This window comes from Rhinolophus hipposideros (assembly GCF_964194185.1).
Source record: "Rhinolophus hipposideros genome assembly, chromosome: 2".
Lineage (NCBI taxonomy): Eukaryota > Metazoa > Chordata > Mammalia > Chiroptera > Rhinolophidae > Rhinolophus > Rhinolophus hipposideros.
Genome location: NC_138048.1, coordinates 58,280,145 through 58,292,320, shown reverse-complemented (window position 1 = coordinate 58,292,320; position 12,176 = coordinate 58,280,145). Strand labels below are relative to the sequence as shown.

At 38.4% G+C, this 12,176-nt stretch overlaps 1 protein-coding gene across 16 annotated transcripts in view; it reads left to right on the top strand.

Moving 5' to 3' along the window:
* LPP (LIM domain containing preferred translocation partner in lipoma) overlaps nucleotides 1–12,176 on the top strand; it is a 639,752-nt gene that overhangs the window by 614,809 nt on the left and 12,767 nt on the right. The window lies entirely within an intron of this gene.

Here is a 12,176-nt window from a genome sequence, read left to right as displayed (position 1 = left end):
AAAAAGTTTGGGTTGACAGGAATGAAAACTGTGTTGGGGAATGATGGGATAGGTGCTCGGAAAGGGGAAATAAGACAATATCCTGAAGAACCCTGAGTGTCAAGTTAAATAGTTCGTCATTGGGGAGCAGTCACTGGCTTTAGAGCATAGGCATATAAAATGGTCCTCCTGAGTCATCTCTTCCATCTACAGTCTTTCTGTCTTTGATAGTAAACATATCATCTCTGTGAAAGTTTGCCTCCTAGCTTAAACTGAACACAGACTCTAAATCATCAAATTGCTTTAGATTTTTTTTTTAACCCACCATAAACAACACTAGGATGGCATGCATTTGAACAAACTAAAAGTAATTTCACTCTTCTAATTTTCAGAGCTTTTGGCTAAAGGCAGAGTGAGAAATTCATACCTTTTTCAAGTAGTGTGGGTTCTTTTTTCCCAATTTCTCTCATCCATCTGGTTCTCTGGAGGTCTTGGAATCCAGGAAAGTGTTAGTTCACTGTTGAAATCCAAAAAAGACTGCTAAACTGTGACAAAAAATTTGCATTCCAGAGACACTGAAAGAGTTAGTCCAACTTCCCTCCTGCAGCAGTAAAGAGAAAACATCTGGATTTTCTGTCCCCTTTGTCTTTCAGCAGTTACAGGATGGAAAACCCCATTGTCTGTGCCTTTCATACCTACTTAATATAAACCACTATTGGCGCAGTGGGGGTGGTGAGAGGAACCAAAACATGCAATTATTTTATTTCAAGTGTCAGAAAATATCACGGCCAAGACCCCGTTGAAGGGAAGCAAGTCACTTCTCCCACTTCAGAAGTTGACATTCTCAGGAATGGGTTCCAGAGCCAGGTGTTTGGCATACACATTTACAGTGCTGTGCTCAGAAAGGAACTACACAGTTGCAGCCATGATGTTGGCTTTTCTTTGTGGCCTTTCTAAGCTTTGGTGCTGTCTTTTGTCTTCCATTGGCAGAAGTATAATTAGAAGGGTTTGTTTTCAACAGAAGCCAAATCTGTTCATCTCTAGAGAATTGAAGTTAGCTCATGGCCCTCTGGCTGTTCTCTTTGCCACTCCCAGGAGTTAGAGGCTTAAAGTTTTCCCTTTATTTTGAAAGAGGATCCAGTTTGGTTCAAACAAGCTTTTCTGTCATCCCCAGGAGTATAAGGAGAGACCTTCTGTGACCCTAGTTGTTTGTCTCAGACCACTTTTGTGGCTTGCTATAATTTAGGAAGTAATTGAAATTCATAAAGCCAGGTAGAAATAAACATCTTGGCAGAGCTGTGTTTCAGGCAATTCGGAAGGGAACTGACATGTGAACAGAATGGTATTGGGGACATTTCTAGTCTCTGCTTGCAGCTCTTGATTCTAATGGATGATTCACAATCGACTTAATTGTGATCTGAAATGTGCAGGCAGGTAGTCATTGCTATGTATACACATAGCTGAAAACATCATTGCCTAAATCCCGATTTTAGATTTTGCCCTGGATGGGTCAATTACCCATAGTAGACAAATACTAAAGTAAAAAGAGCATTCTTCTACTTACTGTGTTGTGTGATTAACTTCAGATCATTTATATCCTTAGCAAAATTTATAACACTATTTTATATATATGTATATGTGTGTGTATATATACATATGTGTGTGTGTGTGTGTGTGTGTGTATATATATATATATATATATATATATATATATATATATATATATATATATAGCATACATACACATACACAAACGCTCTTGCTGAGATAGAATAGAAGAACCTGAGAGTTGGAAGAGACCTTAGATGTTAGGTAGTTTTAATGTCATTAACATTTTTCATTCAACAGATCCTTATTAAGTGCCTGTTATGTGTTAAACCCTGCTCCGGAGGCTGGGAATGCAGTAGTGTCTCAAACAGACTGGTGGCGAGATAAGCAATAAACATGTCAGCAACTGAATGCATAAGGTGATATCAGATAGAGATAAGGACTGTGAAGAAAATAACAGGGTAATGCGATAGAGTCTGGCTCAGGAGAGGGGTCTGCTTAAATACAGTGGTGACAGAAAGCCATCTGAGGATAGTGATGAAATTTAGGGTATGTGTATGGGAGTAGGTGCTATTGGATCGCTCTTTGGACCATTCATTCCCAGTCACTCATTCATTTACTTAATAAATTATTTATTGAACTCCACATGCCAGACATTGTTGAGTGAACTAAGGGTGAAGCAGTGAACAAGACAAAGAACCCTGCCCTGTTGAAACTTCTGTTCGGTCCTAAAATCAATCACAGAGCTTCAAGAGACCAAGATACCTATTAACTTAAGTCTCTTATTGCATAGGTGAAGGAATTTAGGCCCAGAAAAGCAAAAGCTTTTCACAGGCATCACTGCCAATTGCTTGTCTTCACAAGATGAGAGCACCACTCTTGGCTTAAGGTCATTGGTTCTGTCATTATCCCATGCAAGGTCTCCATAAACATCTATTTCGACAATTCTAGTTTTAAATAGTGCTGGAGTTGGCATTGTGACCCAAAGGTAAGCCGTGTTTCCCACGGGAGCCTCCTGTCCACTCTAAATTGAAGTAAACCTGATGGAGCATTGTCCAGGTGGTGCCTCACAGGCACTGGCATTAGGGATTTAGTTGGGCCTTGATTATGGTTAAGTCAAGGAAATGGACTCTGCCAAGTATATCTGCAACCAACTATACACTCCATGAGACTTCTCTGTACACATTGCAAATGAAGGATATATAACTGTTCCATCACTTATCGGGTTCCAGGTATGTAAACTAAAGAAAAAAATATAACAAGAAAAAGTGTCTGTTGAATACAAAACAGCAAAACAAAAGGGAAAAAACACATTTTTCCCAAACTCAATATGCAGAAGATTGTGGATGCCTATGTGGCCATCTCATCTTATTAGCTTCTCTGGATAGCAAGAGTAATGGAAAGTAAGATCAGCTGATTAGTCAGAGACTTCTGAATTAGGGTCCTTCCACACATGGAATAGTAAGTTTGCCCAGAGAAAATGACTCTGTAACAGTATCTTTAACCTATGCACATTCTTACAGAGTGCATCGCACATTTATCTCAATTTTCACAATTCTGGGAAGTAGACGGGGCAGAATAATTAGTATCTCATTCTATAGATGAGAAAATTGACACTCACAGTATGGAATTTTGTTCAAGATGCTGTGAAATTCCATTATTCTGGAAAGTGACTGCTTCAGTGCACTGGTCTGAGTGTCTACTAATAACGTCTATGTATTAGTTGTAGTCACAGGAATTATGAAGTCTGGACCTAAAACATTGTGCCATGAGGCTGAGCATAGGAGTAGCTCTTCTGAGGTACTGGCCAGAGGGGCTCCATCTTTAGCCGTTTGTGAGAGCCTTGTTTTGAAAGTGGCAAAAATCCAAGTAATGTAACATACTCAGACTAATGATTTTTCACTGGCGATGTAAATAATTATGCCAATAACTCATCAGCATTAGTTGTCATGTTCTTATTGCTAACAATGGCCAAAAATACCAAAGAGAAGTTTTGATATTCCAAAAGGATATAGGGTGGGGTTTGGAAAAGAGCACCCTATAGTAACCAGAGCATCTGGGTCCCGAACTCAGCTTAGATTAGTTTGCACCATTAGGCTATCAGCTGCTCAGAATGCAAAGTCCCAGTGTATAAGGTGAGGGAGTTGGATAAGACACTTTTGATAATTCTTTCAAGGTCATACAAACTATGCGTTTGTGAACGGCTATGGCCCAGCAGTTTGCTGAAGATCAAAAACTGCATTCAGTGTAATTGGCATCATATGTAAGTACTAGATAGAAAGACAAGAGGAACTTGTTAACTAGAGGACAGTGGGAAGCAGAAGAGTGAACCTATCGGTTTAACTCCTGATCATGTTTATAATCCTGTGGCATGAAATGGGGCTAAGAATTCTACCATGCTACCTACTATAACATTACAGAGATTAAATGAGGTCCTGTTTGTGCAAACTTGGTAAACTTTAAAGACTCTAAAAGAGAAAGTTTGTCAGGTTTTGTTTTGAGTGTGCAAAATAATGTAAATTACTTTTCTGAAGAACTAAGAAATTGATGGGTTTGAGGTATAATAATGTTTACAGAGAAGTAAGAACAGCTTTTGCACCAAATTCCCAGGGAAGCAGGAGGAAAATCTCTTAGGAATTCATTAGCCCATTTTACGTTATGACATTATTCAGTTGTTCCGGAGTATCATAACAAGATTCCTTAAATAACCTATTAAAAAAAATAAAAGAAAAAAAGTAGAGATGTAAAATATAGGAGAATAGAAGACAAATGAAAAAATCAGAAAAAAATAGAAATGTAGTGCTTAAAATAATAATTCAATTAAATGATCAAAAAATGACAAGTTAATTAAATATATTTTCTAGCCCCCTTAGAATTTATAAGAATTAGCCAAAACTAATATTTATAATGTAGCCAGACACTAGGTCTTTGTTTCCATATATGTGATCTTAGTCCTCACAACACTGCAATGTAGACATTTTCAATGTTGTTTAGTAGAAGAGGTAACTAAAGGCCAGAGAAGTGAAGAAAACTGCCTGGACGTTCAAGCCCAGGTCTCTTGGATCCATCACTAATTCTCTTACCACATATGATAGACTCTGCTCTGGTTCCTGACTTAACAAGTCCCCACAGGCTGTACCTTGAAGATGTAAAGGAAAATCTATGATCTGACTTGGCTTAGAAGGAAAGGAATTTTATTCCTTTTTTTCCCTTTCACAGTAGTCTCAGTGGAGTGCTGTGATCTTGTGGTTTTGCTCTTGGCATGAAAGTTTCACACACTTATCAAGTCCCAGCCTCCCATCCTGATTGTATTTCTCAGGGGTTAGGAAACATTCAAGAGAAGTGTTTTGGAAGAATTAGCATACCACAAGGGCTTCACATTTTAAGGTAAAATAGCATCATTCTGGGCCTTGAGGTATAAATAAACTAAATGTCCTTTAATGGGTTTTTTGTTGTTGTTTTTAATTTACTAAAGCTCAGATCATAATTCCAATCCAAGTACTTTAGAGTAAACGGCAGGGCATGATTTACTTTGTGAAGAATGTGATTTGTGGCTCATGGCAACATTAAATAAAATGACCTAATTGTCCTGATCTATTTGTCCTTTTCATTGGCTTGTTTCCTTGTGGCTGTAGGACATATTTCTTCATTTTAATTTCAATTTATTCAGTCCAAATATAAACAAAAAATCTTGTAAGAATCTTACTTTCCTGAATTCTATGTTAATAGTTACATGTGTGTTTTTATTTTGTGAGTTTGACACATAGCTGTTTATCTCTGGCAACGTGGAGTTCCCCTGCACCAATGCTGCCCAATAAATACACTGATTTTGTTACAATATTCTTCCTGTGAAGTGAATTTTGTTTCAGTGTAGACGTTTCTGGGAGTTAGGTAATGAGGACTCTTGTTATAACCTAACATTAATTCCAGAGAACATTATAATGCATTTTTTTCAAGAGCTAATTCAAACCCACCTTGAAGTTCCCAGAATGACATCCCACCACACTGCCTGCACCGCACCATTCATAAGTAATTACTCTCTTTTCTGAGTTCCCATCACACATTACTCATGCCTCTATAATAGCAATTTATTGTGCCCTTTTGCCTCTGATCAGTTATTTTTAGAAGTGTCTACTTTTCCTACTACATTGGGAACCTCTAGGGCAGGGGTGGTGTCTTTTCTCTCTTACTCTGTACCTGCCGGATGTTGAAGGTTTTGTTCCCCTCTTTAGGCTTCCTGCAATGATATGTTAAATTAAGTGGGAAGGCAGCTCTGCTCATCAGAGAAGCTTGTGAAAAAGTTTCTTTAAAGGGGATTTATAAGAAAGCTGAGGCAACATCGGCATCAGATGCAAAGAGGTGGTCTCAAAAACAACAAGAAAGTTGAATTTATGTCACTGAATTTTCAGTTACATGTTTGATAACTATCGTTTTTTGTGCGAGGTCATGACATCAAAAGAAAATACCTTTAAAGGGTTTGATGCCATCTAATAAATTGACTCAATTTTTTTTTTCCTATTTTGAAAAATGAGACTTCTCATCTATGGGGTAGGAATTTCGATTCTGATTAGAAAATGAAAGTCATAGTGATGGGATGACACTAGGATTACCATTATTTCAGTCTGTTTTGAAACACATGTTAGATACAGATACAGATACACTTGTAGATTAAGATTAAGATACAGAAGTAGGTGAAGGACTCTTGGAAAGTGCAAGAAAACCTTTAATAAGAAATGTATGCCCCCCCTGGGAGGCAGAGCTTTGGGAGATTTGTGTACTAAAGCTCATTGGGAGAATACCAAGGTAAAATGATGTCTCCTTCTGCAAAGAAAACCCAAAAGTACAGCCATCATTTGGGAAGCCTTCTTGATTACTAGAATCAAGAATAAGTTTGCATTCCCATTTAAGTTAGGTGATATAATTGTTTGAATTTCAATAATGGCACTGGCATTTCAGTGGAGGTTTGCTATGTCGTAGCCTTGTTCTCTTTTTACTGTTCCCATTGCTATTCTCTTGGGGGCACCTATACTTGAGTTGTGCTTCCCAACTCTTTTTCCATCACAATTCTTGTGGGAAATGATGGCATTCATTCAGCACAGTGGAGTAAGTGAATGAGACTTCTCCTGGACCAAGGTGACCATTCAGGGGCTCTGGAAACCTGTGTCCCCTTTGACCTTCCCAAATGTGCCACATCTGGAACCCACTTGAGGCACGCTGCTTCTTAGGCTGTCAGTTGAGAGGTTCTGGATTAAAGAATTGTTGCACGGAAAAAATAGAATAATTTTATTTTATATAAAGTACTTATTGGAGTTTAGTAATCCGTCATCTAACCCATATTGGTGGAGAATCAATTTTATGCCGGGATGTTGTAGACCCTGGGGATCCAACAATCAGTTTTTTATCATATCCTGTGAGAACTTATGAAATCGACAGTAGACAAACTGTCTTAAGGTCTTGACACGTTTCCTGCTTTTATTTATACGCATGTAACTTGCAGATAGTCCGAATGCCTTATATTTGCATACTGAAGTGTGTCTACTCTAATACAAAATAGGTATAATGTGATACAGGAGAGGAATTCTCCACTGCGTGGAGAATTGGGAGACCCATATTCTAACTCTAAATCTGTCACTAGCTTTTTTCCCACTCTGTATCTTTGTTTCTTAAATTTGATGGTTGAGTTAGAATAAAGGTTTATAACCTATACAATACAGATCCCCCAGGCTCTGTTCTTTCACACTCCTCACCCAGAAGTGATTTTTGGCTCTATTCGATGTGGTTCTTTGATAAATTGTTTCCCTGAACAAAGGATTACGGGAAAGGGAGACAAGTGAGGGAAGTTGAAAATTCCTGGACTACAGTAATCACTAAAGATTTTTAAAGGTTTAATATTTTCTTAACTCTCGTTTTTTTCTCTGTGTATTCTTAGCCCAACAAAACCAAAACTGTATCTAGAACGTGAAATGTCACCTTTATCTTTCCAATAGTCTTTCCTGTTTCAATATTGCCTTCGTACCTTAAAAAAAACTCAAAGACTGAATATAAGATTACATTTTAATTTTATGAAATGAAAATTTTAACATTTCTAAATGGCAACACTTTATAGTCTTCCAAATCTTCAAATATGTATATCTCTTGATATAAAATACTCAACATTGAACACACATATACCTATGCAATATATAAATTATAGAAATGTTATTTTCTTTATAATCTAACAAGTAGTTAATGCGTATGCTACCTAAATGCTTCATTTATATTCAAATGATTCTTTCAGCTTTTCTGCCCATGAATTAGAGAAGTTATTTATACAATATCCAAGGATAGAAAAGATATAACCAGATTGTATTTCTAAAAGCAGTTGCTTTGGGGAGTTTTGTGTACAAGATTTGTTTGTGATTTCATTTTTATTTCCACTTAACTTTTAAAATTACAATTGTATTACCATTATTTCTGAAAATTTATATGCTGTGCCTATTAGCAGCTAATTTCTTGGGTTTTTATGTTGTTGTTTCTGCTACTCTAAGATCTCTTTTTTTTTTTTTTGAATTTTTTTTGGGGGAGGAAATACTGGGGAACAGTGTGTTTGTCCAGAACCCATCAGCTCCAAGTCAAGCTGTTGTTTTCACTTTAGTTGTGAAGAGTGCAGCTCACTAGCCCATGTGGGAATTGAACTGGCGACATTGGTTTTATGAGCCCTGCACTCTAACCAACTGAGCCAACTGGCTGCCCACATCTTCTCCTTTTAACTATACTTTCATTAGAGTAGTTGCCCAAAACATTTTCTAAAAATCCTGAAAAAAATCTTCAAACAATTCCTAGAGTTTACATATATGAATAAAATTTGAACTCTTCATTCAGTGTGAACAACAAGGTATTTCATAACTGGTAACCAGTTGCCTACTATGTGCCATGGACTGTGTAGGCCTTGGGCAAGGATGGCTATTGTTCCAGATGTTGAAATGCACTGCCCAGATCCCCCTTAAGCCTGAGGCTTCATTCCCCAAGCTGATGGGAGCGATGGTAGCTGATGGTTCATACCTGAGTTCCTCTCTGGTAATTACCCTCAACTAAAGGGAAACTCTTCACCCAAGATCACACCTCCCTCTTGCGAGCAGCCTGTATCCATTGATGGGTAGATGCCTGGAGCAAGGCCCCATTCCCTAGAATCAAGGAAGAGCAACTCTGCAGGGCTATCCCAGCTGCAGACCCATCCACAGAACCATCAGAAGCCTTTATTGTAACCGCAACATAGTTCCACTCCTTCCTTTACCCAGGAACTTTCTGCTCTCTCCTGAAGGTGTTAATGTCAAAGATATTCCGCAATCACTTCCCGTGTACAAATCTCTGAGAAACTGTTTCCCAGGAAACTCAGCCTATCACTATGGCTCCACGGGGGTGCAGAGGTGTGGGCTCAATTTGGTCATGGAGGTTAACGTACATCATTAAATCAAGTACATTATATTCAGTGTCATAGGAGAAGCATCATACAATATTATGGGAGAGAAATAAGTGACTTATTTTTCTTGGAGTATTGCAGAGGAAAAATTAGGAAACGTTTGCAAAAGAGGTAATACTTGAGCTTAACTTTGAAGAATGAGTAGGTGTTCTCTAGGAAAAAAGAAAGTGAGGTAGTCTCGGCTTATAGAAGAATACAGCTTGTTAAAGATATATATGGCAGAAAGCTCAGTGACAGCTGGAAGATGGGGGTCCATGGCGAAAGCAGTAGAGTTGGTTCCAGAGCCAGCTCACAAAGCACTTTACTAATTTTGAAGGTTCTTATACTAGACTTTGTTCTTCCCTCCCACCTCCCTGTCTATCAAACACAGCACCCCTACTCCGTTCATGCAGGGTGTGATTTGAGTAGATATACATAGAAATGTCCTGCTTCCACATTTTTGTTTGAAGACTTCTTAATTATCTTTTTTTTTCTATTTTCTTGAGAAATATTTACTATTTCATTTTAACCTACTTTAGAAAAGCCTCATGTTTATGTGAAAACTGCATCTTTTCATCTGACTTTAAAATAACCTACTGTAAGAAGACACAAAAATAATTCATGGTGTTTGAAATTCCAGCATTAGTAACTTCTGGAATTCCAAGTGAGAAGGCAGAGTAAAGATTATATAGTCCTGGTTTCTAACACATGAACCTTCCTTTTAAATCTCAAATGAGAGATTTTACAATTGTTTCTAGTAATAAAAACTGGCCTTTTCGTATTGTTGTTAACACTGATATATCACGGAGTACTAAAATTACAGAGTTAGGGTTAACCATTGTTTTACAGACAAGCAAACTAAGGTCTAGAGAGACGAAATTATTTACCCAAGGTCATACAGTAGAAGTTGACAAAGCCAGAAGGATAATTTATATTCTTTATCTAGCAACTTTCTTTCTCTACATCTATATAATGAATTCCTCACATCTCTCTCTTTTTCTCTCTGAATGATTGGGAGTTGGGAAACTGTGATACCAGTCCCATCGCTGCCCCTAATGAGCTCCATGACCCAGTCTAACTGCATCAGTATGCCAGGTCTGTGAAGTCAGAGGTCTGGACTAGAGGACTCTCACTGCCTTCCTTTCTGATATTGGAAGAGTCTTTATCCTTTCTCTAAGAGAAGATATGTCTAAGGGTCCTAGTGGACCAACCGTAGACTGGAAGGAAAGGAGTACAGTAAAGGGAGCTGGCTAGTCAAGCTTAATATGTGTTTCCTCCTCCACCATTGCTAGTCCAAGCTTCCAGTCAGCTGTCTTCTTAGAGCCTTTATTTTCTGATTTGGGGGCATTTTTTAATAGTCTCACTTTAGGCATATTTTATAATGTTTTTCCTTTGTAGCAGAAATGGTCAGGTTACCGGTCCTTTAAACAGTGCTTCCATAGACCATAAAGAATTTCCTTAGAAACCTACTCAATCTTATATATGTTGCTGATGGTTTTAAGTAAATGGGCTGAATCTTACAGCCAAGCCTCAGTGCAAACAGAAACATTTTCTGGGCAAGCATTTTCTGGTTTGTTCAACTCCATTATAGGGCTGCCTTAAAAAAAAAAAAATCTAAAACCCACAGAGGAACAAAACACAAGTACTGAGAGGAGAGTTTCCAGCCACAGTAGCTCAGATCACCAGGCTAGAAAAGTAGCAGAGCTCCCATTGTCCAGACCATCGTCATCTCTAGACTCTCACATTATGTTTTTCTGCTATTTTAATTTCACCACTTCAAAATAGGGGAAAAATAGGTTAATAGTTTCCATGAGTTTAGACTGTGACCAGAAGCGTACTAAGCAACTTCAGAACCTCTGGCAACCGCAGCTCTGAGGAGAGGATGGTGATGGATTTACCAATTCATCTTGGGATGGATTCCAGAGTCAGCAGAGTCAGGCCAGCCGTGTACTGCCAGGGTGGGATGTAAACAATAGTCCTTCATTCATTCTTTATGCACACATTCATCCTGGGCTTATTTTTATTCCAGGTAAAATACCTGGAATAGTATAGGAAAGAGAAACACATTCTTCAGATGGAGTCCTGGCACTTAAAGAAATTGCAGTCTAGTAGAGGCAATAGACCTATACACAAACGATGTGAATACTGTAAATGCTACAAAGAACACAAATAACGTGATCGGGAAGCGGAGAGAAAGAAGCAGTTTATTCCAAATACGGGCATTGAGGAGGGCTTCACTGCAGAGTTGCCTTCTGACCCCGACCTTGAATGGTCAAAATGACCAATTGCAATTCATTCCAGGCATTAGCCATTACAGGAGTATGGAAGTTTCTCATAGGTTTGCGCAAGTGTGAACAATCTGAGACATGAGGAGAATCAGTCTAGAAAGGGAGGTGGAATGTCAGCTATGGACCTAGCTCTTTATACAATGTGGAGCCATGTAAGTTTTTGCTAACAGGAAAATTACTTGGTCACATCTGTGGTTTGGAAAGGAAACTGGAAGTCACTTTGGGGATGGGGAAGTATTACAGAAGAAGAGAGATGCAAATAAGGGGAGTCCATCAGAGACCATTGCTATAGTTGAGACATCATCACACTACCTATCTGGCTACAGGCACTTCTTGCCTAAATATAAAGGTCCTCATGCTAAGAAGGCAGTTATTCCTTAATTCTCACATCCCTTCCAGTTCTGCATCTTTCTAATCAGAGCCCCATCCAGGTTTACTCTAGACTATAAACTTGGTGAGTCAGTCCAGACATCTCAGTTGAAATATAGCATATTACTTATGAAGCATGAGTGTTAGGTAAGAGAGCATGGGATTCTGCAGAAGGATTGATAAGGGATTAATTTTATCAAGTTTTCCAAGTCCTGATTCAATCAATTGTGTCCCCTGTAGTGGGTGTGTATTTTTAAAGCTCAGCATATTTTTAAAGCTAGATAAATTAATTCTTTAATTCACTTCTCAAAACTGGAACCCCTCTCAGTTCAACATTTCCATTAAGAGTTCACAACACTGAACTTGCAGATGGTGTTCAAATCAAGGATGTTAACGATCCAAAGCCTCACTGATTGCACTGTGCTCTGATGGGGGTCTGCAGCTAGCATGCTCTTTGAGTAGGTCATCAGACGGACCACTGTCTAAAATGTTAGGTGCCTTGGCAACACCTCTAGGTCTTTGATGATCAAGGAAGTTTTAGAAGTAATAATGAA